Raw genomic sequence first — 23,500 nt, 5'->3', positions numbered from 1 at the left:
ATGCATCTTATAAAAATGTAAAATCTCCAGAATAAAATACACACTTAACTGATAAATTAATGCATGTTTTTTTCTGAAAAACTGTAATCTACATGGACTCTTTTTAAATGAAATAGTTTATAAACATTAAAAGATCATATCTCTTCCTTGTTTTAAAAGTACTGTGAAGAGAAATGGGGTTTCAGCTTCCTACACGCATCCAAAATCTAAAAATTAGGTTTTGGTATTCACCATTATAGGCAAAAATGCCTTTGAGAGTGGCAATTGTGAGCTAGAATATAATAACAGGGCTATAGAAACATACAAAAGAAAGGCTCAGACCAGCTCAAAATCTCATAAATCTAGCTTAGCAAATTTTAGCAGGAAGGATAGGCACCAGTTTGATATTATCGGTAATGTTCTTAGAGGGGCAGAGGCCCCAGACATCCTCGGGACATCTAAATGGTTACGGACTGGTTCTCTGGGGATTCCCTCTTGTGTAGTCCCAATAGTACTTCAGAAAAGACAAATTAAATGCTTCTCATTTTTCCTTGAACTTGAAACACTTTTCAGTTTGAAATTTTTTCCTTTGAGAAAAACCTCAACTCAGTAAGTACTTCAGTATTTGGCTCCTCAACTGAAAATCCCAACAGGGCTAAACTGCAATGATGTTTTAGTGGGTTGAAGGGCTGGATTCACGAGGGAAGACTAATGCTTCTGTAAATTCTGTATAAGTCTTAAGGAAAATTGCTTACACTGCTTATTGACTACAGGATAACAGAAAGACATTCTACTTTGTCCCCAGCTGAAAGTCTGTACTTTTTTCTTCAAATAGAATATTGCAGTATTCTAGCAAATTGATATTATTTTGCTCTTCTTAATGCTCTTTCTCTTCACACACTACTAAAAGGCTGGTATTTGATAGATGGTACCAATGGCAGAAACTGTTGCACTACAGCTCTCTTTCCTTCAGCATATTTATCTGACATTTCCCTTAATTTCAATTTCTGGCTGTACTTCTTGCTAGCAAGTTACATAGTTGAGTAGTAGCTTCCAACTATTAAGTATACATCAAAATGCAAAGATGAATGAAATTTAAAATTATTCCTGAATGGTTCATTATGACAGTGTCCCATCATTCCAGTGGATGTTTGAAGGTTAGTACAGCGCAACATATTGTTAAATACTAAGCTTGGTATTTTCTTTTCTAAAAATAAGTTTTTCCTGAGGTTTTTTACTTTTTTAATGCACAGAAGAATATGTGAAAACCGAGTAGTATCTGCAGAGTTACTATTGGGGTGGATCCTCAAGTGTTTTTATTCCTCCATAGAAATGATGGCCTCCCTTATATTTGCACAAGGTAAACTGTGACAGTGGACTAAAGCAAGTTCCTTACTGCCATACTGACAGTAGAGGGAGGAACCAATCCCAAACACATTTTTAGACTATTGAACTATAATTTCTATGGTTTCTTGCTATATCTTGCTATGTGTATGCTTTCAAAATAAGGCAGTGTTACAAATAATCTAAAACTAACTGAGTTTGAAACAAATGATTAATTGTCCTTGGCACTACTTAAAGAAAGCCATTAATGTGCATATCACAGGCTCCATCCAGCTGCCACAAAAGTTTCTGTTAAGATTTCCATTTACTTCATTATGACCTAGAGCAGGACTAAAAGTGTATACTGTCCATTTGGAGTAGGATTCCACTTTAACTAAAGCAGTTAGATGTGCAGATTTTCAATAATAGAAGAAAAAGTAATAATAATAATTACAAGGGACAATTGTTCAACTAAATATACACTGGTGTTTAATTTACAAAGAAAAAACAAAGCTATTGGCTCGGGAAATCAGCAAATACTATGTAAAGCCTCAGGAGAGGCACAAATGTTTAATTATTTTTTTCCTCACATTTTATATCTGTATTTCCTGCAGAGCAAAATCAAAAACATTAAAGTGTCCAGGATCTTCTACAAGAAAAAAATCAGAAGTGCACTAATTGCAAGAAATTTTAGAAATCTTTAACATGTGTGATGGTTTGTCATGTGCTTTGGAATAGAAAACATTACTAAACTAGAAACATGTAGTTGATATACGTCACTCAAGTCACTGGGATTTCAGCTAAGCAGAAGCCTAGAAACCAGCCATCAAAATTGACAGATAGGATGTCTCACAACTCTGTCTGATTTTTGCTGAATTTTCGATTCCAGGAAAGTGAATATTAAAAATCTTGCTGCTATCACAGGGAGGCAGCTGGGCCCTGCTATGAAGTTACCATCTCAAATTCGACCAGTTTCATGACCAGCAATGCTTCTGGTCATGAAAGACTTTTGGATGAAATTAGAACATAATGCTTTTTCTTGCATATTCATTATGAAGCACCAAAAATGTCCATCCAACTGATTTGTTGCAGTGGCTGAAAACAGTGATGCTTCAGTTTGGCACAGTTGGTGTGCTGTAACATTTAATGTTGTGGTTCTCTGTGATTGCAGCTGGGAAGGCAGCAGTTACCCCAAACCATGAAAAATATTTCTACATACCTGTTTTAGAAAATAGTAAAAAGTGTACAGAAAGATTATATATTTAGGCAGTGATACTACTTGCTTTTACATTCCTATAGTGACTAGCTGGGAAATATATAAGGCCATCTTGAATGCCTAGCTAAACTGCTTTTATGTTTTGTGTGCTTTAAACTGTTCATTTCTGAATGCTTTCTGTAGATTTGCAAGAGCTGAAACTCAACTTTCTGCAGTTAACTAAGTATCTCAGTAATGTTGCTAAAATGAAATTGCTTCTATTCTTTGTGCATACTTCTTTGTGAATATTTTCTGCAAATATTCTTAAGGACCAGTTTATTAACTGACAGTGTAAAGAAAATATTTCTGGAGAATAATCTGGGGAGCAGAGAGAAAAACTCCTCTTTGAACTGTGTTTAAACCTTTGAAATTGTGAGCATTAAGTGGTCATAGATCTTTTACTAGCTCTGGGGGCTGCAGTTGGTTTCATTCTGGAAGGAGGCCGAAAAAGCTTTTCAGAACTACAGACATCCAGCATATTGTCTGAACAAGAGCCAAGATTAAAGTTGTTGGTCAGAATAATACATGAATATGAATTGAATTGATTAGTATCAGTTATTAGTTTAATGCTAATAAGAAGAAATGATTGGTGGAAATGTTCTAATGAATATATTTGTGAATTACACAGACTTGCACCATTTAATTTTTTTTCTCACTTTTTTGAAGAAAAAGTAAAATTTGAAAAATCTCTTGTTCGGTGCAAGGTATTCACAACAGCTTTCAGCCAAAATGTACAGAGCCATCACAGTCAGTATAAATCAGGATCATTTGTGTCAGACACATATTCCCCATCACTTGATTTAAAGTGAAATGATGATCTAATGTGAACTCACCTTTTTCATGTTTCAGTAAGCTCAGTTCTTTCAAGCATAAGAAACATGGGTTTAGACCAAAGTGATACTCTGATAACTCACAGCTGTTTCAGTGGCCCATATATTTAATTTGCAGTTATTTGTAGACTTTTTCAGAAAACAAATGATTTCCCTTTCTTTTATCTTAGCCCTGTCCTTGAGAGTTGTGTGGGATTGTTGTCATTCTCACTTTAATTACATGATTTCAGAGCAGTGCACACTCTAAATAAGAACAGTCCTAGCAACAGAAGACAACACTGGAAATTTTGGCATTGTAGTAACTTTTTATTTGCATTAAGTGCAGTCATATCTGCAGGTATTTATGGGGTATTTTAGAAGGAAAATTTACTGTTTTCCATAATTTTTACTTTTAATTGTTTTCTGTTGGCCAAAGGAATCTTGCCCAGCTGGCATCTCTTTAACCCACTGCACAAGATGATTATTGTACCTAATTTCCGAAGTCTAATGAACTATAATATCACGGACCCTTCCTGTTTATCTTCAGACAAACCATGTTTCACTTATATGTGTGCACTAGCCTTACAATGAAGCTGAACAGCTCATTCAAATACAGTCCTGGAAGTCAAGGATTACTCGTACATATTTCATTTTAGCACAGGCAGTACTGACATGTTCATTGTGATTCTTAGATTTCTAAAATGGAGGATATTTCTTAATTAATTTCACTGAAACACAAGCTCATATGTGCTGTTGAATACATTCCTTTGCAGATTTTTTTTCTGAAGTGGTTACAAAAGCTACATTGGTTCTTGAATAAGCTACAGTACTTACCCCTGTAATCCTAAACTTATTGTCATGACAGCTGGGGAGCTGGAGAGGAGCAGCACTCTTTCTTTGTGTTTCTTTCTTTGGCAACTATGATTGGTGCGTGGTGGAAACATTGAAAAGAATTCGTCTTCCAAATGACGCTCTCAACTCAGCCAAAAAAAAGAGAGAAAGGAAATTCAGTAGATTAAAGGAAGAGACTATTTATCATTACTGAGAATAATTGTAAGAATTTTAGCAAGTTTAGTTTTGAAAGGCTTCAGAAACGAAAGTTAATAACTTTCAGGACTACTTTGAAAATTAGAAAGATTTCTAAAATCAAATGAATAAGCAATCATTTAGCAGATGAGTGGAAAGCTCTAGGAGATTTAGGTCCACAATAGTGGCCTGACATCACAAACTTCTGCATTTTCTCCACAAGATGCAGCTTCATACAAGCATTTGCTAACTTATTCAGCACTTAACAATTTAGAACAATCTTCATTTGTAGATAGCCTTGATTTTCTAGGAGTTCAGCTCTTACCTCATACATGCCGACACCTGGAGATTTTTCAAAGAGTAGTATTTTCAGTGGTAAATGCCTACTCATGAAGGTACACCCTGCTAAAATATACTAATTTTACAAAAGCTTTAATTGAGAAAAAGCATAGTTGAAGCAGGATTCCTCATCAAAATCAGAGCAGTCTTTCTTCCTCATCATAGCTACTCTTGTACCTGGGCTGTGGCAGATATAGTTTGGAGCCATTGCTATGCCTGTTTTCATGTGTAAAACCAGATTATGTCCAACCTTAGTGATGATGAGAAGTTTCAGTTATGATTTCAAGTTAACTTTTCATTGCTAGATTTTTCTCCATGTATCTGGCTTCATATTTACACACTCCTAACATCTGTATTTTCTGGATACCTGCTAGATGTATAGAGGCTTGTGGCAGACAGCCAGAGGGTTCAGATGCCATGCATTAGGCTACATTAACACAGCGAACCATGACTGCCAGGGAACTCACTACTTGAAGCAAGTATCCACAAAGGTATTTGGAGTACTAAAGAGTTTATATTAACATAACCCTCCCCCCCCCCCCCCCCCCAAAAAAAAAAAAAAAAAAAAAAAAAAAAAAAAAAAAAGTTTCTGCATTTACAGCTTCAAAAAGACATTTTTTTGAGAGAGGCAAGGAGTCTGTGGCAGTTCTGGGAATAGAAGTCAGATTTCCCGGCTGCAAATCATGTGTCTTGACCACAAAACTTTTTCCTTCTCAGAAAATCCAATTTTGTCCTGGCTTGTATCCTTGATTATTGCTTTTTTAAAGAATCTGCAGATCTTGGTTTGGTTTGCATGGTGTCATATGATACTTCAGAATAATGTCTCAGATGAACAATCTTTGAGTATTGAGAGAAGGTATTTTAACTTATTTCTGTTGGGTATTTTAACAATGACTACAGTTATATTTTACTGTTGTCTGTCCAGGTTGTGTCTGATCCCATGATTGCTGGTTCATTTTAACAATAAATATGTGCATTTTTAAAAGGTGTGGAGATATCTGAGTATGACAAAAGGTCCTTCAGATATCAGTTAACGTTAAGATTGCTTGTCATGGCTTGTATAAGCAATGAGAGCTGTGAAATAGAGCTCAGTTGGCCAAGTAGGCTTTTCATTTTTAATAGAGTTGCTTTTGTATTTTTTTTTAGAACTTCTGTTAATAGTTATATAATTAAAGGTATGCCTTCTAACTTTCTCTATTAAATACTAGGAGAAAAGTGCTTCAGAACCCTCATCTTTCTAGACAGTAAAAAGTCATTCTTTTCAGGTCTTAAAATCCTAAACTACATGAAATATTTTTAATACATAAACACTGTCAAAATTTTCAGACTCACTTTTAGAGTTTGCTTTCTGCATATAGTTCAGCTCTGAAAGAATAATTAGAAACTTAAAGAAGTTTGTAGCCTTCCTTTTCTGTTAAGCATTTAAGTACTTACTCATGACAATTTAAGAGCCATGTAGGAGTACTTTTGTATTTTAGCACTGTTTTTAGGTCTTATATGTTTTTTGGGGGAGAAAAATACCTGGAATTTGCTGCAAAATTGGAGCAATAACAATCACGTTTTTCTGTGTTCATCATCATCAAACAAGGGAATATTATAGGTACTATCCTAAGTCAAGGCCATTAAATATCTACTTTAAATTTCATAAACATCAGAGATATGGTCCTGTTTTTCTGAGCTGCTATTATGTAGATCATATTATTCCTATAGGATCATTTACATTTGTACCAAAAGTACCAAAAGCTTGCCTCAAAATGTGAACTTTAAAGGACTGCAGTCTTTCATACATGAACACATTTGAGTACTTGGCTGCATTTGTGAGTTGGGTGGAGATACAGGTGCTTGACATCTGTAATGCAGCCACTAGAAAGTATATTTGAAATTATGTATATTGAAAATAAAGTAGAGAATGACTGTTCTCCCAGCTCCCAGGAAGTAGCTGAAAGATTGCTGATACGATGGGGACAGAGGGAGGTAATTGACACTTTGTACTAATAAAGACACCTTAACCTGTTTAGAAAAAAGATATACTTCTGTTCATTTTCCCTATCTTGTTTATCCTATTTTTAATTGTGATATATGTGGGGAATATTATACTGTGGGGTGGGGACTCAATTATCTTTATGCATTTCTCCAGCAAAATTATGTTTCTGTTTGGACTGGAACTTTTGGACATTAGTTCATCTTGTTTTTAAGGCGTTAGTACTGAGTACATGATCAGTACTAATGCCTTAAAAATAAACTTATTGCTTTAAGCAAGTACCCTCTAGTAATTAGGAGATTTGGAGGACCTTCAAACTTCATATCCAAGACAGCATAGCATATATGTTCTTTTAGCATCTCATTCTTTGTAGAGCAGATAATTGGTTTATTACCTTCCATGGAATATGTGTCCTCCAAAGTCGCATGAAAATGTTTAAAATAAGGAGCTGAATGCAAAACCTGAAATATAATTTGTTACTATGCACAAATAAATGTTATAAAAAATATCCCCCTTAATAATACATGATAGATTCATGTGAGAAGCAGTAAATACACTAACTGCACTTGAGAGGAAAAGACCTCCATAATTCATTTGAACTTCACCTTTCATCTGTTATGAGCAAATTTGTCAGAGAGATCATTCTCTATCCCCAAATCTGCAGCATTCCCCAATATATCCTCTCACCTCTTTTTCAAATTTCTCCTTCCCTTCGTCTAGCAAAGGCAGAGACAAAGAAGCAGAAAAGCAAAATATGTTTTAAATGAGATATGGATGCAAACAGTACTACCCGTGACGTGGATTAGTGAAGAATATAAAATGTGCAGGACAAGCAGTTCAATAGTCTCTGTGCCTGCTTGCTCTGTTTATGTTTTATTCTACTTTTGTTTAGTTTAACAAACATCTTGTAATTATAACATCATGTTACTTTATTTTATCAAGTGCATTGCACATAAAGATCAAACAAGGGCTGATATGATTTTATTAACAGTTTTTAACTCTTCATTTTTCTTCATACCTTGCAATTTAGTTGGGCATAGCAGAGAAATTCTGAGAAGCTAAGATCACATAAAGCATCTGGAAGAAGCCTCCCCAACTGAAACATCACTTTCTTGCTTTTTCAGTGCCATATACAGGAAGGTTTCTTCAGAAGGCTCTCTAGTGTAACACTAGCAAACAAAAAGCTACCGTATCTTAACTTCAGATTTCATTAAACTCCTTTATATAGACCTGGATTATTCAAACAGGAAACTATTATTTCCCATTTATAAAGCCTTTTCAATGGAAGGGTTTTGTGGTTACTGTTAAATTAGTTTATTAATTCCTATTCTTAGACATTAATTTTCCACATATGAGGGAAAACAGACCTAGCTCGTCCAATCATATAAGAACCTGCCTGCATTAAGAAATCTGTTCTGCAAGTCATTTTGGGTTCTCCAGACTGGAAGTAACTTATCCTGATCACACATTCTCCAATACACAAATGGGTTTCTATCCCTGCTCTAACACTGTTTCTGAAAAAGTGGGATCTCTATGGTCTTTCCCTGTGTCTGAAGGGGTGGCTTTGACCATAGTAATAACCCTTGTGGAGAACACAATCAGCACAGCAGGCTGTTGTTGCTGGGTGTTTTGCCTCATCATCTGGGAGCTGCAGTAATGAAGTATAGTTGTAGGGCCAGTGCTGCATTGTGATGCTGTCAAAATTACCCTATTTGTTTGTTTGTTATATTCTATGTAGCTATATAACTGCCAGTCACTTTACTTGATCATTCTTTTTAGAGGCTTTAGACTTAGAGAAGTCAACTCATGGGATCATAGAACATTTCAGGTTGTAAGGTATTTTGGAGGTAATCTAGACCAACCCATTGCTTAGTTAAGCTTTAAGCTACAAACCTACATGAAAAGCTGTTCTTTAAGTGTTTTTTTTTTTTTTTTTTATTATTATTTTAGTATATATTTTTGTTGGACACTGACTGATGATATAAATCACCTTACTTAAGTAAGCTTACAAAAACCCTTCAGCTAGCATAACTTTTCCCACATCCATAAAAATCCATTTATATGTATGTGAATTAGCAAAGCTGAAAATGACAAGATTTATCATATGTTTACTTTCTATTTTAAGTTTCATCCAGGTTTTGATCTTTCATTCAGACTGGCATCTTTTGTATCTGATAACACTGTTGGGGGGGGAAAATAAAAAAATAAGTATAGCTTTGGAAATACTATTACTCGATGATGTGGAAATACTTATCCTAATCATTAACTTCAGTAATGTGGTGGGACATATATAAATTTTAATTAAAGTAATGGATTTTGGAAAGCAAGATGACTGCAGGGTAGAAATATATTTCTTTTCAAGTTGAATTGGTCCATCTTGCTTTAGAAGATGTATTTTCTTTTGCATGTAATGATTTTCCACTTTAACATGTGCTACTACTGGAGAGAAAAGTGTGAGGTAATATTTCTCCTAAAAAGAACTGTACTGAAGCAACATATATTTGTATTTTCAGGCAGGTGTGTCATTGCCTTTGGTTTTATTTTTTGTCAAGTACCAGGATCTCAGTAGGACAGTTCTGGGATTTGCTGTATCTTCTTCCATCTGAAGATGCATCTTTAAAGACAGTGAAACACAAATCATTATGTATCCCTGTTAATTGCAGTGTGATTAATTTATCTGTCTGTTAATAGGGTGTGTGATGTGCCATGTGCCCTGATAGTCTCATAACTCTCTTAGTGCCAGATGGCTGGCCTGGAGTCTGGAAGAACTCTCTTTACTGGTGCTTTAAGTATCTGGTGCATCCACAACCACATTTCATGGATCTACTAAGTGCAATGATTGAATCCAGCTGTTGTCATTCCATGTCTTGCTATCATTTGCCAGCCACTCACCATGAGAGTTGGGCAGGAAACAATTTTCCCATCCCATTAAAATTTTCAGGGATTTAAAAAAAAAAAGAAAAGAAAAGAAAAGAAAAGAAACAACTGGGGGGGGGGGGGGTAGCTTGTCTGTCCTTCTGACAGTCACTTCAAACTTCTAAACTGGGTATCTTCATTAAAGATTTACTTTTTTGAATAAATCTTTCAGAATCATAAATTCCTGATGAAAAGCATTTAGCATCCAAATTCCTGACTATTTCTATGCACCAGAGCCACTATTTGCCCATAAATGATCTGTGATCTGTCTTAGTTGCAAAGGGTGGATTATTTTTCCATTTGAGTGACTGCCAAGACTTTGGGAAAAGCAGACATTGTACACTGGTTTCCCTCTCACCACTCTGCATCATCCATGCTTCATATAATACTGTTTGGTTTATTTGCTGAGTGTATGGATTGAATTTACTGCCCCATTTTCATTTTAGTCACTGTCATCAACACAAATCTAATAGGAGTAGTAGGTTCACATCTGTCTTCACAGTAGACTTTCTTTTCTACAGAATGGGAGGATGTACAACCAAGTCTATTTCTATTACCCACCTAAACGTCACTTCTGGCCCTTATTTTAGTGCTGCATTTTATTATTCATCATATCATTATAAACTATTATTTTTAAATTATATTTTACTAAAAAAGTACTTTATTCTAGGCATTGTACCAGCATAGTAGATGATTGTTTTTACAGTCTAAAATTGAGAATCTAAGGATTTACAGTCCTATGGTATTTAACCGAAATCCCTGCAGCAGTGTATAAATTAAAAGATCTACTCCTTGGAGATTTTGACCTAACAAATATACTATGGCCATGGAGGTGTTAGTCCTTAAGGGAGAATGGAAAAGGGGAAGAAAAAAAAAAAAAAAAAAAAAGTTTATTTATTTATTTATTTCAAATTTGGGTATAAACTGAGGGTTGAATGCTAGAAGGCCTAGAGCTAATTGGCATAGGAATGAAAAATAGCACCATGCTCAAACACTGGGTAACTATGAGCCCTGCAGATTTTTACACTGCATATAAGTGAGTAGTCAAATAAATACCTGGACAGCTGCAACTAAATTAGCTAATGCCACTTAAGTATGTCTATGCATGTGGAAGCATCATCAGTGACTACAGCATCTGACTACTTTATCTATATAGCCACGGAATACAGTCTTGTCCCCACTGAATTCTTCTGTATAATAAGGTTTCCGTAGCTGTGTTTTGTGTTGGCTCTCAGAAACACACTTAGAGTGTGTACATCTTTTGATTCCTTCTAGACTTTTCTTTGCACTGTGACAAAAAGTGTGTGGTGTCTTCTCAAGAAGCTGCCAGTAGTTTTGTGCCAGTGCTGTGGAGTAACAGTCCTGGCACATTTGGCTCTTGGGCATGTGGCACATTGCTAAATGTCAGACACTGCTGGTTTACAGCATTGGTGCAGCTTTTGGGTGTTCAGTCCATCAGTTTTTTTTACTGGAAAGGAGACAGTATGATTTGTTGAAAATGATTTGAATTTCTTATTAAATTGTAAGTGAATCCTTTAAAAAGTGAAATTATTTATAGGTAAAATGACTGGATAATTTCTAATTGGTATAAATCTCTCTTCTGATTTATGGTTATTTCTATTCATTCTGCAAAAAGATCAGCAGTAAAAGGAACACACCAATGAACAGCTTTTTTGATACTTTCCTTGACTAGTAGTGTATAAATAATTTCTGAGAGATACTATTAACTTCCCTGGTGGGACAATAAAAATGTTAAATAATTCTAAAATTGGCAACAATTCTACCCACCAGTTTATTTCTTAACATATCAAAAATATGGCTGGTAGTTTCATGATTATTTTCTTTAAATGATATATACACACCTACATAACATATATATAATATATATGTATATAAAGATATAGCTGTCAGCTATAGACATTGTAGGGTAATCTTCTCTCAGATATATATATTTTATTTATAGACTTGAAGGCTTTTTTTATGATAGTCCTCCACAGCATAGCTGGATATCTCATAAAGTTTAATGCCTTTTTCCTAACAATGTTTATCTTTTGAGGGAACAATATCTTCATTTTAAGGGCAGGTAAGGAAAGAACAGTGAACTCAGGATTACCCGAGGTCAGCATGGAAGCACACAATAGCAAAAGAGGTGGAGTGTGAACTTTGAAATGGTGTATTAATATCTAGTCTCCTTCTTCACAATGTCTCTTCCACTGCCACACGCTGCTTATTTATAAGGAACATTGTCATACATTGTCAGATTTAGTTGGAGTTAATGGCAAGATGTTGATGACTATTATGTCTCTTCTTCCAAGGGTCTTTGAAAATGTGTTCATCAGTATCCCAAAACGTCACCTGTGAGTTCTTCTAATTGTCACAGTCCCCATTCAAATGATAGAAACAGGCAGAAAAAAGATCTGCTGGTATGAAAGCATCCCTTCAATGGAAGGTGACTGCTGGCTGCCAGGCGCACCGGGCTGTCTCGCTGCATGATCCAGCATAAGCAGGGCTAACTTCAGCCCCCAAGCACAATGTGTGGTGTGTGGGGTCGCTGGCTGGCTCCCTGGGCCCCTGCTCCCAGCCCATGGGGCTGACCCCCTTGACCCCTGCCAGTGCAGCTGAAATGGGCTCAGCAGGCTCCCAGCCAGGGCCTGGGGCTCAGACCATGGCTTTCAGCAACAAAAATGGTAATGGGAGAAAACATTTGTCTTTGGAGTCACCACTACCACCAAAGTGAATATTCACCCCCATTCTTATTTAAATAGAGTGCATATTTGAGACTTCATTTGTTTTAAAAGCTCAGTAAGATCTCCGAGGAGAGAAAAAGAGAAGCATGCTGTCAAGCTTCTCTGTCAATTAAAAGCAAAATAAAAGAAAGCTTATTTGGCTGGGATTTAGAGTATGTAATTTCAGTGATGTGTATGTGCAAATGTATGTATACATAGATATGCTTGTACATAAAAGTCCATGTGCACAGATAAAAAATACGTATTGGTGTAGTTCATCATCAGCAAAAAGCTGGGATGTCTGAATGGTTTGATAAAGGTATTTTGTGGAATTAGAAAGTTTTCTGTCTGATTAATACAGATTCACTCACTGATTGAATTCAGTAGAACTATTGGTATCAGTGAATCTTCTTAGTCCAAGCCAGTAGTTACTGTGTGGGTTGAAATTATACACAAGTAAAAACCTACAAATTTTGCATATTTTGTACATAAATTATCTTAAGAACCTTTAACCAATCTTCTATTACTTCATCATGTGTAAAACAAGTAAATCAGATGAATTATAAGAAATTGCTCATTTCCAAGTGTTCAGTAGTTGAAACATTACTCCATATTCTTGCTGTATGTGTAATACTTATGGTTCAAACCAATTTTCACCTTAAACAGTTATACAGTCTAAAGATTAGGTTTGTTTGTCATCCATGTCTTTGAAAAAACAGAGAAGGACCAAAAGGTGAAATATGGTACAGTGTGCTTCTGGTCATGAATGGTCATGAAGGCTTCCATCCAGCAGGTTATTTCTTGGAATTACTGTAAAAAAAAAAAAAAAAAAAAAAAAAAAAGCAGATCTATATAACTTTTTTGATCTCTGCTTCAACCTCCACACACATACAGACACATGAAAAAACCTCTTTATTCATCAAGATGAAGAAAAAAAATGTATCAGCTTAGAAATCTGGTAGGGAAAGGGTCAAGGAGATGAGGAATACTATATTTTCAAACCAGGGACTAGTACAATTGATTAACATCAAGTATTAGTGGCAATATCTTATTCTTTATGTTAATAAAATTATGGGTTATACCCATCATTAATGAAGAGTATGTTTTATAATATTTTAACAGAGCAATGGCAGAGTAAATGGATGAAGATGGTATGCAAATTTGTTTTACATGCTATATGTGCAATATGAGGTGCCCTGGCTGCTGCTGGCATTTACATTTTAAAGGCTGTTTCTCTCAAGGAATGTGTTTTATTGTTTACGTTCTTTAAAGTTATGCTTTTGTTAAGATGTTTCTCATAACAAAACATTTCTATGTGTAAATATATGTACATAAGAGTATGAAACCATAAGGGCTTTTTATTTTTTTTAGTTTCTGTTTAACAAAGGATTCATTCATTCTGAATGATGAATTTTTATTATTATTATTTTATTCTAATCATAAGAATGGTTCAGGTATGAAGAGGCCTCTGGAGGTCATCCAGCCTAACCTCCCTGTTCAAGCAGAACCACCCAGAGCAGGTTGTCCAGGCCAATGTCCAGGCAACTTTCGAAGATGTCCAGGGAGGGAGACTCCACAACCTTTCTGTGCCAGTGCTCAGTCAATCACGCTGTTATGAACTGCTTACTGATGTGTATCCAGAACTTCCTGTGTTCTGGTTTATGCCCATTGCCTTTTGTCCTGTCACTGGACACCACTGAAAAGATTCTGGCTCCATCCTCTTTGCACCCTTCCTTCATGTATCTATACACATTGATGAGATTCTCTTCTCTGAGCTGATGCCTTCTTGGCCAAATCTCTCAGCCTTTCCTTGTATAAGAGATGCTCCACTCCCTTAATTATCTTTTCGGCCCTTCGCTGGACTCTCTCCAATGTGTCCATGTCTAGCCTGTATTGGGGAGTCCAGAACTGGACACTGTACTCCAGGTGCTCCAGTCCTCACTGGTGCTCAATAGAGGGGAACACCCATTCTGTTACAGTCAGAGTTTCATCAAGGTTGTCTGCAAATGTGCAATCCTCCTGCCTGGAGGGTCTGCCCAGATGTCCCAGTTGGCTTGACAGTACTTTGTCACAATTCTCTAACCTTACCTGAAGGCCAGTTATTAAGACAGTGACAAGCTGAGGTTAAAAAATAAAAATAAAAATACAATGATTAAAAGCCAGCTGATGTTATGTGCTTTAACCAAGCTTTCTCTTCACATGCTAGTGATAGGCCAGCTCCTGATCCAGTACAAGCTGACCACTTGAGGAAACACACTGGAGACCCATGGAAGGTGCAGGATAAGCACTTAAGCCACCTGTTTGTAGTTCAATGTTTCATGGTTTCCAGGGCAGTCAGTACTTATGATCTTTCTGGCTTCACTGGGAGTTGGATCAGACCCTTAATGCACTCAGAAAACCTAATGATTATTGGTGTTGGCGTTTCAAAAATCAAATATGAAGTTTAGTTGCCGATTTATTGAATGCTTATATGAAACTTAAACCTGTTCTTTTGTTTTTAATAAAAGATATAGTCGTGTAAACTCTCTCTGAAAATCTGGTATGTAGGACAAACAGGATTTCTTACCACTTGTTCATAGTTGATTTTATATCCCCCTTCTCACTAATCTAAGGTGCCTTGGAGAACTGTGTATATGTTGGTCTACATTTTATAGTAGAGCTTAATTGCTACAAAGTATGATCTATCTGTTAGAATTTTTGTTCACATTAGTAAACTCTCTTGGTAGTTATATAAACATTTACTGTAGTCCATTAATGAAAAGTGTGCTGATGCAGGTGTTGAGTGCACCACAATAAAATTTTATCAGTCAAGAGGTTGTTTATTGTACTCAGTCACATATTCTGTTGTACTCCCAGGTATTGAGCCTGGAGTGGAACAAATGAAAAACCGAGATTAGAGCTTCTTAAAATGGGAAGGGAAGCTAAAGAAAAACATTGTAGCCACTGTACCTTTTTTCATGCAAAACAATGCATGATTAATTTATAGGAAACAATATTGTTTCTCTGAGTAGACTCTATGATTTTATTTTATTTTATTTTATTTTGATACATAATAAATACTGTTGCCATAAAAGCAATTGAAACCAAGAACTCTTGACAACTCATTTTAAGTCTGGTAGGTTTGAGAGTAAACTGAGCTGCCCATGGAGAACTGGTGAAAGAGTTTACTTGCTGTAATTGTAATAAAGGAAATTTAAAAACCACAATCTGTTTCAAGTCAAAAATGAACAACTGAATATTGTCTTAAACATTTTTTGCTGTTCTTGGCATGTCTATGCTTATTAGGTGACATTATCAGGCTCAGGATACAGATGCTATTTCTTTTAGATAAGTAAAATTATGCTCTTTCTGAACCCTTCAATCCATTAATGTAAAATCTGTAGTTTCAGAGTCTTTGTTTCACAGTGTAAAAAAAAAATAAAAAAATAAAAAAAATAAAAGATAGGAAAAAGTCATAAGCAGGGATCAAATATTATAATCTATTTGTTTCTGGAGTTACACTTCATTTGGTACACTTCACATGTCTAATAGCCTTGATATGATGTAAAATCTATTTGATTATTTTATGCTATATCTTCATTATTTTTCTGTTTCTAATATTTATTCCAGAAACACAGTCATTAGCAGATTGGCATGCCATTTTTAGCTATTAAAATATTACAAAAACATAACAAAACATCTTTAAAAGAATGCTGGGGTGGAGGGTTGGGGGGGCAGACATGAGCATTTGTGGCTGGTGTTAAGCTTTCATTTGAAAATCAATATTAATGCCAGCATTATTATATGATGGTATCCTTTTTATTGTAGGCAAAATATGGTGTTCTGACCCAGCTTCTAGATGCTTATGAAATATATATATATATTACATTATGTATATATTTATATTTAATAGTTTTATTTTCTGAAGTTGTATACTGGCAAGTATATCTACCAAGTGACTTTATGTCTGAAGAATCCCTGCTCCCGATGATGCTCACACTTTTACACGGTTTAACCATAGGAGGGAGCCTCTCCTCTTCCAAAGTTATACAGTAAGATGCAATCATGGGCCTTGCGAGGTATCTTTAAAAACAGACACTTGTGTTTCTTCCTACCAGTTTACATCTGAAAGTGTAAATGGCCCTATCCTCCTCTAAGACAGATCCACTGCAGTTTCACAGGCAGAATACGTTTACAGAGAAGTCAGAAACAGCTGCATAGAAACTATCAAACCCTGCTCCCAACAGAGTGTAAGACTGTCATAATACTTTAACTAAATGGGATTCAGTCTTTATTAGAAAATAGCTGGGTTGCCTAAATATCTGTCAGTGTCACTACAGCTGCTGTAGGAAAAAGTGCTTGATTTCCTCTTGCTGCATACAGTGTGCTCATTTTTTTTCTCTGTTATCTCTGTCTCCATTACAGACTATAGTTATTGGAGAAGTAAATATTTTGGTCATTATTCACTTATTACAATCAGGTTAGGTTTGGCCTTGGTAAGAAGCTTACACAGTTCAATGTAAAATTTGTGTTTTAATGGAGTTGATTATTTGGATGGAAACCTTTGCCTGAATGTATTTAAATATGTTTGTGTCTACCTTGGTTACATTAAATTGGATTTGTAAACTGGCAAAAGAGATAGAGGAAGAATAATTATCTGTTGAATGAAAAAAAAAAAACCAACATGGAAAAGTGTAGAAGGGAAGTATATTATTAGAGACAAAACAAACAAACAAAAAACACAATAGTTGGATAAACTTGAGCAAAAGAATAACTTAAAATGATTTATTATTAAATCTTAATACTCTAAGTCATGTAAATTGTCATTAAGTTCATTTTTAATACGTTTAAATTAAATCTAAAGGAAGCTACCCCTAAAGTGTTATATTATCAGAAATTATTTCCCAGGCTGCTTGTGCTTGGTAATTCAGCTTGTGTCTCCCCTTCATGGTGAGCAGATATTTTGACCATCAGGCTCCACCTTCTTCCTCATTTTACAAGGTTGAGCTTGGTCTCTGAAGCTGGAGTGGCTTCTAAATGAGAGACAGGGATTATTGCTGTGATATAATGCAATATAGGGGTGCTAGAGGTGTTGAGTGAGCTCACATGAGATGCCATCAGGAAGGTGGTGTCTCTCAAAACTGCTTTTCTAAGCTTCTCCCCTTATTCCAATTCTTGGCCATATTATTGCTGTTTGAATCCTTTTCCCTCAATGTGTACTCTGAAGTCTGTCTTGGATTGCAACAGATTTATCTTATATTATTCTGAACAAATGAAAAAATCCCACGTTTTTTCCCAGCAAGAGCAGTGCATGGTATTAACTGAGGCATTTCTCACACCTAATATTCTACTACCTTCCTTGTGTACATTATTGGATAATGTCCAGATAAAGTCATATGTTATTTTTTCTTGTCATGTGAATGTGATGATAACTCCTAGGAGAAATCTTTAATGAGGGGATAAATCTGCAACAGTGCTTAAGTTACAGCTCAGTGCTACAAATTCTTGTTCATAGAAGGGGATTTCATGTATGGAGTCTGATTAACTGTAAGACATTGACGAAGCTCATGTTTGCAGTGGTTTGAGTAGATTGCACGGTGGTTCCCCGCCAACTATTTATACCATATGTCTGTATGACACTTTATTCTTTACTTCTTTTCCCTCTTCCCAAATACACCCACACTTACTGTATTAATTTTGCATTGTTTTGGAAAAGTGGGCAAGATTACCACTACGTAAATTGTTGTATATGTTTTCACTGTAGTAATATCCAGAAGATTTAACTGCAGTTGGAATTCCACTGTGATGCAAATCTCTGAACTACAGGGAAAATGTACGTGTCTCATACAAAGAACTTAAGAGCCTGAGGCTTCCAGCCTAGGATTTTATTTATTTATTTATTTTTTTCAGATGTTTGTCTTTAAATGCTGAAAGGGTTACAAAATCATAATGGTTGGGCTTTCAAAGGCCTTTCAGTCTCCTAAATGCCTGTGAATGTGGATCTGAACCTATCAGTCTGTCTGTAGCACAATAACTTTGCTACAAGACCATATCTGAACAATTAAAGAAAATCCAAGGAATGTCCACAGCATCAATGTCTGCAGCTCATGTAAGACTGAAGAGGGGACAGCAAGCCTCTCCAGCGTCTGCAGCAGAGACAGAGCTTCACCTGCTGTCACCACGGCCATGTGAAGCCCTCCAGGGCCCAGGCTGCCTGCTCGTCTCCAGACTGATGCAGAGGGCTGTGAAGGATGTGCTGGATTCCAGGAATTTTTCCTGGCTGCATAGGAGCAGTACCCCACTGTCCAAAATGACAGTGTTTGCTCATCTCTGGCCAGCTTCCTAAAAGATACCTGGAGCATGTTTTCTGTCCAGTTTATAGAGAACGACACCATACTGCTCCTTACAGCTTATGGATGGAGGAGGTATGAAGATATAACCTTTTACTAGACGCAGGCTGTTCTTTCCATTTGCTGTTTTTATCTTGTTCTTCTATCAAACTTTTAGGAAGACTGACACTTATACTGAAGTTCACAATCTAGACGAACCAACACTGGCTGACGTGCTTTGAAGTGTCAAGCCAGATATCCTTAGTTTCACACATACACTCCTAATGTAAACCCAGCTGCAATACCGAACCCTTACTTTCATTCAGCTCCGGGAAAACAAAACAAAACAAAATAAAAAAGAGAGCGAGCAGGGCTAGATGGAGCCTGTGGAGATAAAACCCTTGCCAGAATGAAACACTGACTTGCAGTTGTTGCTGGAGTGACTCTCTAATCATCTTTATTTCTGATTCCTTTCCTTCTACCCAGCTACCTTTTTCTGCTGTTTTCTTCCCTCGTTACTGCCAATCATCCTTCCTTCTCACCATCCCTCTGCTCTTCCTGTTTCAGATTTGACATCATACTGATTTCTCAAAAGATAGATCCTGTGACATAGCCAAAGATTGTCTCTGAATTTCAAGGTACACATGTTAAAGGGTGGCTGAGCACAGAACATTAGATAGCTTTACCTGTGAATGGTAAAGTTTCAACATTAATTGACTGCATTAAAGAGCTGTTTAAAAGATGCACTCTCTAAAGCCTCTAGTGACTACTTATGGAGCTTGTGCTTCTTCCAAATTAGATGATGTATGTATGCCTAAAATATTCATTTCCTTCTGGTTATAAAGATATGCTGCTTCCATTTTCCACATTTTCCACGGTGCCTTTAAGAATTATTGGAAGTTTCTTTCTAGGAGAAGGTAAGCAAGCAAAATCAAAGAACTGCAATGGATTGCACTCATCAGTCACACCAGTGATTCTCAAAGAGCTTAGCAACCTTTAAAGTTTAGTTTTGCTGGCATCTTTTCCAGTGCAATTGTCTGCAGCATCCTGCTTGCAGAAAAGATGATTTCAAATGCACTTACGATTGCTATTAAAAATGCGGGGCTATTATCCAAATGACCTTGCCTTATGCTTTATGTTAATCCAAAAAACACAGAAGAGTAAATGCTATGCAAATAAGGTGTTTTCGACATTTGATACAGATAAAAGAGGACATAATTGAGAGCAAGTAAAGAAAAAACTATGAAGCAGTGTGTAAGCCTGCTGGTATATCCTAAAGCTCAGACTTCCTTCAAGCATTTGTCATGCATTAGCCTGAAAATTACGTTCTACTACAAACATTAGAAAAAATGAGTTCTTCCGATTTTTTAGTGCTCGCTGTTTTCAGTAATAAGTCACGTTGTGAGATTTTTTTTTTTTTTTTTTTTTTCTCTATGCGAACTCCTTTTTACTGGTTTCCAGATACAAGAATGGCTGTATTTTTCAAAGCGACTTTTCAGAGCTCTTCTCATTTGTGCGTATCACAGTTAGGTACGTGTGGGTTGGTATGAACTTTGTTATTTAGAGGCAATAAAATGGTCTGTGAACTGGTCTTAGTGTTTATAAAACATTTAATGTATTTCCTTCTTTACAATGGGAATGTTCTCAGATCCTTAAGACAAAGAAACGAAGACAGCAGTTTAGAAGCTGTAATTGGGAGATAAATGGTTCACAAGTACATCTCTCAAAACTCCTTTTAGGGGGGGGTGAAATTCACACCACATGACTTTCACCATGCTAGATTCCCGCCTACATCCCTGAATGGGGACACCAAAAGCAAGCGTGTAATTCTAAAATGGTTCTCAGAAAAAATATATTCACATATAAATCCGAGTTGAATTGATGAAACAAAAGGTAACTGTAGATATTCCTGTATATTGTCAGATTTTATTCTTTATTTTTTAGTATCAGTCAGTTTCTGGCTTTTGTGTGCTACCTCACAGAAATTCTACAGAAAGAATATCTATAAATATGGAAGTACAGACATACAATAATCTGAAGCAAAGTGAGTCTTTTTGGAAAGAAAATAGTATTTTTTGGAAAAGAATAAGAGTCACATATATTTATGATACATTTTTGCTACCAGGGAGAGAATTCTTGTGTATTTTTAGATAGAGTTATAAATATCAAATCCAAAACAAGAAATGACAGCAACAAATACAAAAAAAAAAAAAAAAAAAGGTCTCAAACATAAGGTAAACTAGTTCTTGTTCTCAGAAATAATCTTTCACAGTGGAGACAAAATTAATAATCTTTCAAAGTGGAGACAAGGTGCAGTTATGTGGAACAGGAAAGACTTGGCTTCTGGCCACAGACTTCTTTGGGCCAGGTCATTTGGCCTGAGTATCCACCCATAAAATCAGAGATTTGATGCCTGCCGGTATATAACGAGCCCATCTGATTAGATGAAAAAGCAGAAACAAAGGCATATTAGCAGACTGTGTTCCTCTCTAAGGAAATAAGTGGCTAATTCATGTCATGATATTTGTTAAGCTCAAGCCTATGGAAGGTGGAGCCTTACATTTCAGAGAGTTCATTCATCATTTTTCAACATTTTTTTCAAGGAAAGGCAATTTCTTCCTGGAGAGTTCTGTGCAAACTGGCAGTTTTTATTAGAAGCATGTTAATATTAATAATGTAAAAAGACTTCTGAATTCATTTTAGCAGAGAATAGAATCCGCATTCAAATAATGAAGTAATAGGTATCAAATTGTTTTTGAATATATGTGACTGATATATGACTCTGATACTTTATGATAATCTTTGTGTAATGAAAAATTGCAGTGGGCAGGTTAGTGCACTAAGGCCTTTGTCAAGTAAAGAATTGTCCAAGATTCCTGGTAAACACTTAAATTAGCACAGTTAAGAGAAAATTCATAAATCCACAGTCCAAGCGTTCTTTGATTATAATTGAAACAAACAGAATCCCTTCCCTTCCCTTCCCTTCCCTTCCCTTCCCTTCCCTTCCCTTCCCTTCCCTTCCCTTCCCTTCCCTTCCCTTCCCTTCCCTTCCCTTCCCTTCCCTTCCCTTCCCTTCCCTTCCCTTCCCTTCCCTTCCCTTCCCTTCCCTTCCCTTCCCTTCCCTTCCCTTCCCTTCCCTTCCCTTCCCTTCCCTTCCCTTCCCTTCCCTTCCCTTCCCTTCCCTTCCCTTCCCCCCTCCCTGTTGATGTTGCCACTTTCTTAATCCAAGATACAATTTGGAGGAAACCATTGGCATCAATTCCTCTCCTTGGAACCCCTTCCTTGTCCTCTCTATCGCCAACAAAAATGGAAAGGGATTCTCCCAACTTCCCAACTTTGTGGTAGGAAAAAGGTGTTGAAGACATTTCTTGCATATGCTTGGTTCATTTTCACTGTTAAAATGGCTCACTATGGTGAAGATCCTCCTCTGCTCCTGTTTCCTCCTTCAACTAAACAATAATGGGGAGACAGAGCTGTGAAGTCACAACCCGTATTGTGAAAAAGATCTCATCCATCAAACTGTCACCTCAGTTTTCTGTCCAGGGTCACCGAGGAACAAAGTCAGCTTGTGTCAGGTTGAAATAGCATTCGTAAGTGTTACTGTGCATGAAGCTGGTGGTTTGAAGTCTATTTATTTTGTTTGAAAGGCTCAAACAGCATGCTGCTGAGCAGAAGAACAAGCAGGAGGAAGTCTCCTTATAAATTATTAGTGGAAGGCTTACAGCCATCATTTAAGATGTGAAATTATGCCATCTGCTTTTGTAGGTCTTTGATTTACTTTGTGGCAGCTGTCTATTTCTGAGTTACAGCATATCACAGAAAGGTAAAACTTGCATTAAAAACTTATACTACAACAGCATTTATTTAACAATGATTTTAAGCTTTCTTGAAAATCTGGGAATATGTAGGGGATGCTATCTCAGTATCTATGGCATGGCTTCAAGAAAAATTATACAGAAAAATGCTGTCTCTTTTTACATAAACTGGGAATGTAGATAGAAATCTTCTTTCATCATGAAAAATGCAATAGTTTGTTCTGATTTTATCTATCCAAAGCATTTCTGGGAGGCAGTGATGTTTTTTATATTGCTTTTAATTTGGTGATTCTTCACGTTATTCATGTCTTGTCTCTCGGGGTCTTTGCTCTCTTACTTTCCTATTATTGACTATCTGGGGGATCATTAGTGTCGCTATTTAAGGTTTACTTTTGTGTTCTTTGTTAACATAAACATATATATATATTAGGCCCAGCATCAGCTTTAGGAAGTCACTCGGCTAACTGAAAAAAGAGATAAATAAATAAATAAAAATAATAATAAAAAAGGCAAAGGCAAGGCTAACTGCTTCGCTGCCCGAGATGCACAGGGGGGACCCCTGCGAGCACCCGTGGCCGTGCTGCTCCTGCGCTGAGCGGGCTGCGGTGCGGGTGCGGATGCTTGTCCCAGGGGTGCCGGGCGGCGGCCGAGCGGCAGCGGGACCTCTTCCTCCCCCTGCCCTCCCGGGAGAAGCGCTTCTGCCGGAGTCGTTCGGTGTGTGCTGCTTTTTTGCTTTTTCCTGTGCGAGGGAGCGGGAGAATGGCTTTGTGAGGAGGCGCGGAGAGAGGGAGCTGAAGAGAGGCTGCTGAGAGGGGCCGGCAGACTTTAGCCTTTCATAGTTCTTTCAGTCAATTCATTCTGTGAGACCAATTGCATGCGCTTCGGCAGCTGGGGGTTTTGTTTCCCTTTCAGCTATATACTGTAGGAGAAGCTGGTAAGGTTATTTCTTTTTTTTTTTTTTTTTCTTCTCTCTCTCTTTTATTTTTTTTTTTTGGTCCCCCCCCCCTCGTTCTACTGTTCCAC

The 23,500-nt window shown here is 36.6% G+C and overlaps 1 protein-coding gene across 2 annotated transcripts in view; it reads left to right on the top strand.

Moving 5' to 3' along the window:
- Nucleotides 1–23,500, top strand: part of MID1 (midline 1) — a 250,455-nt gene that overhangs the window by 42,359 nt on the left and 184,596 nt on the right. Inside the window, exon 1 of one of the 2 annotated variants that reach the window (XM_084537855.1) lies at nucleotides 21,900–23,191. The exons of the other annotated variant lie outside the window; for it this stretch is intronic. The gene's annotated coding sequence lies outside the window, so the exon portion shown is untranslated. Of the gene's footprint in view, nucleotides 1–21,899; nucleotides 23,192–23,500 lie in introns of those variants that run through there. 2 annotated transcript variants of the gene reach the window in all.

The sequence above is a fragment of the Aythya ferina genome, assembly GCF_964211825.1.
Source record: "Aythya ferina genome assembly, chromosome: 1".
NCBI lineage: Eukaryota > Metazoa > Chordata > Aves > Anseriformes > Anatidae > Aythya > Aythya ferina.
Note: the sequence above shows the minus strand (reverse complement) of the source record. Positions and strands in the feature narration are given on the sequence as shown.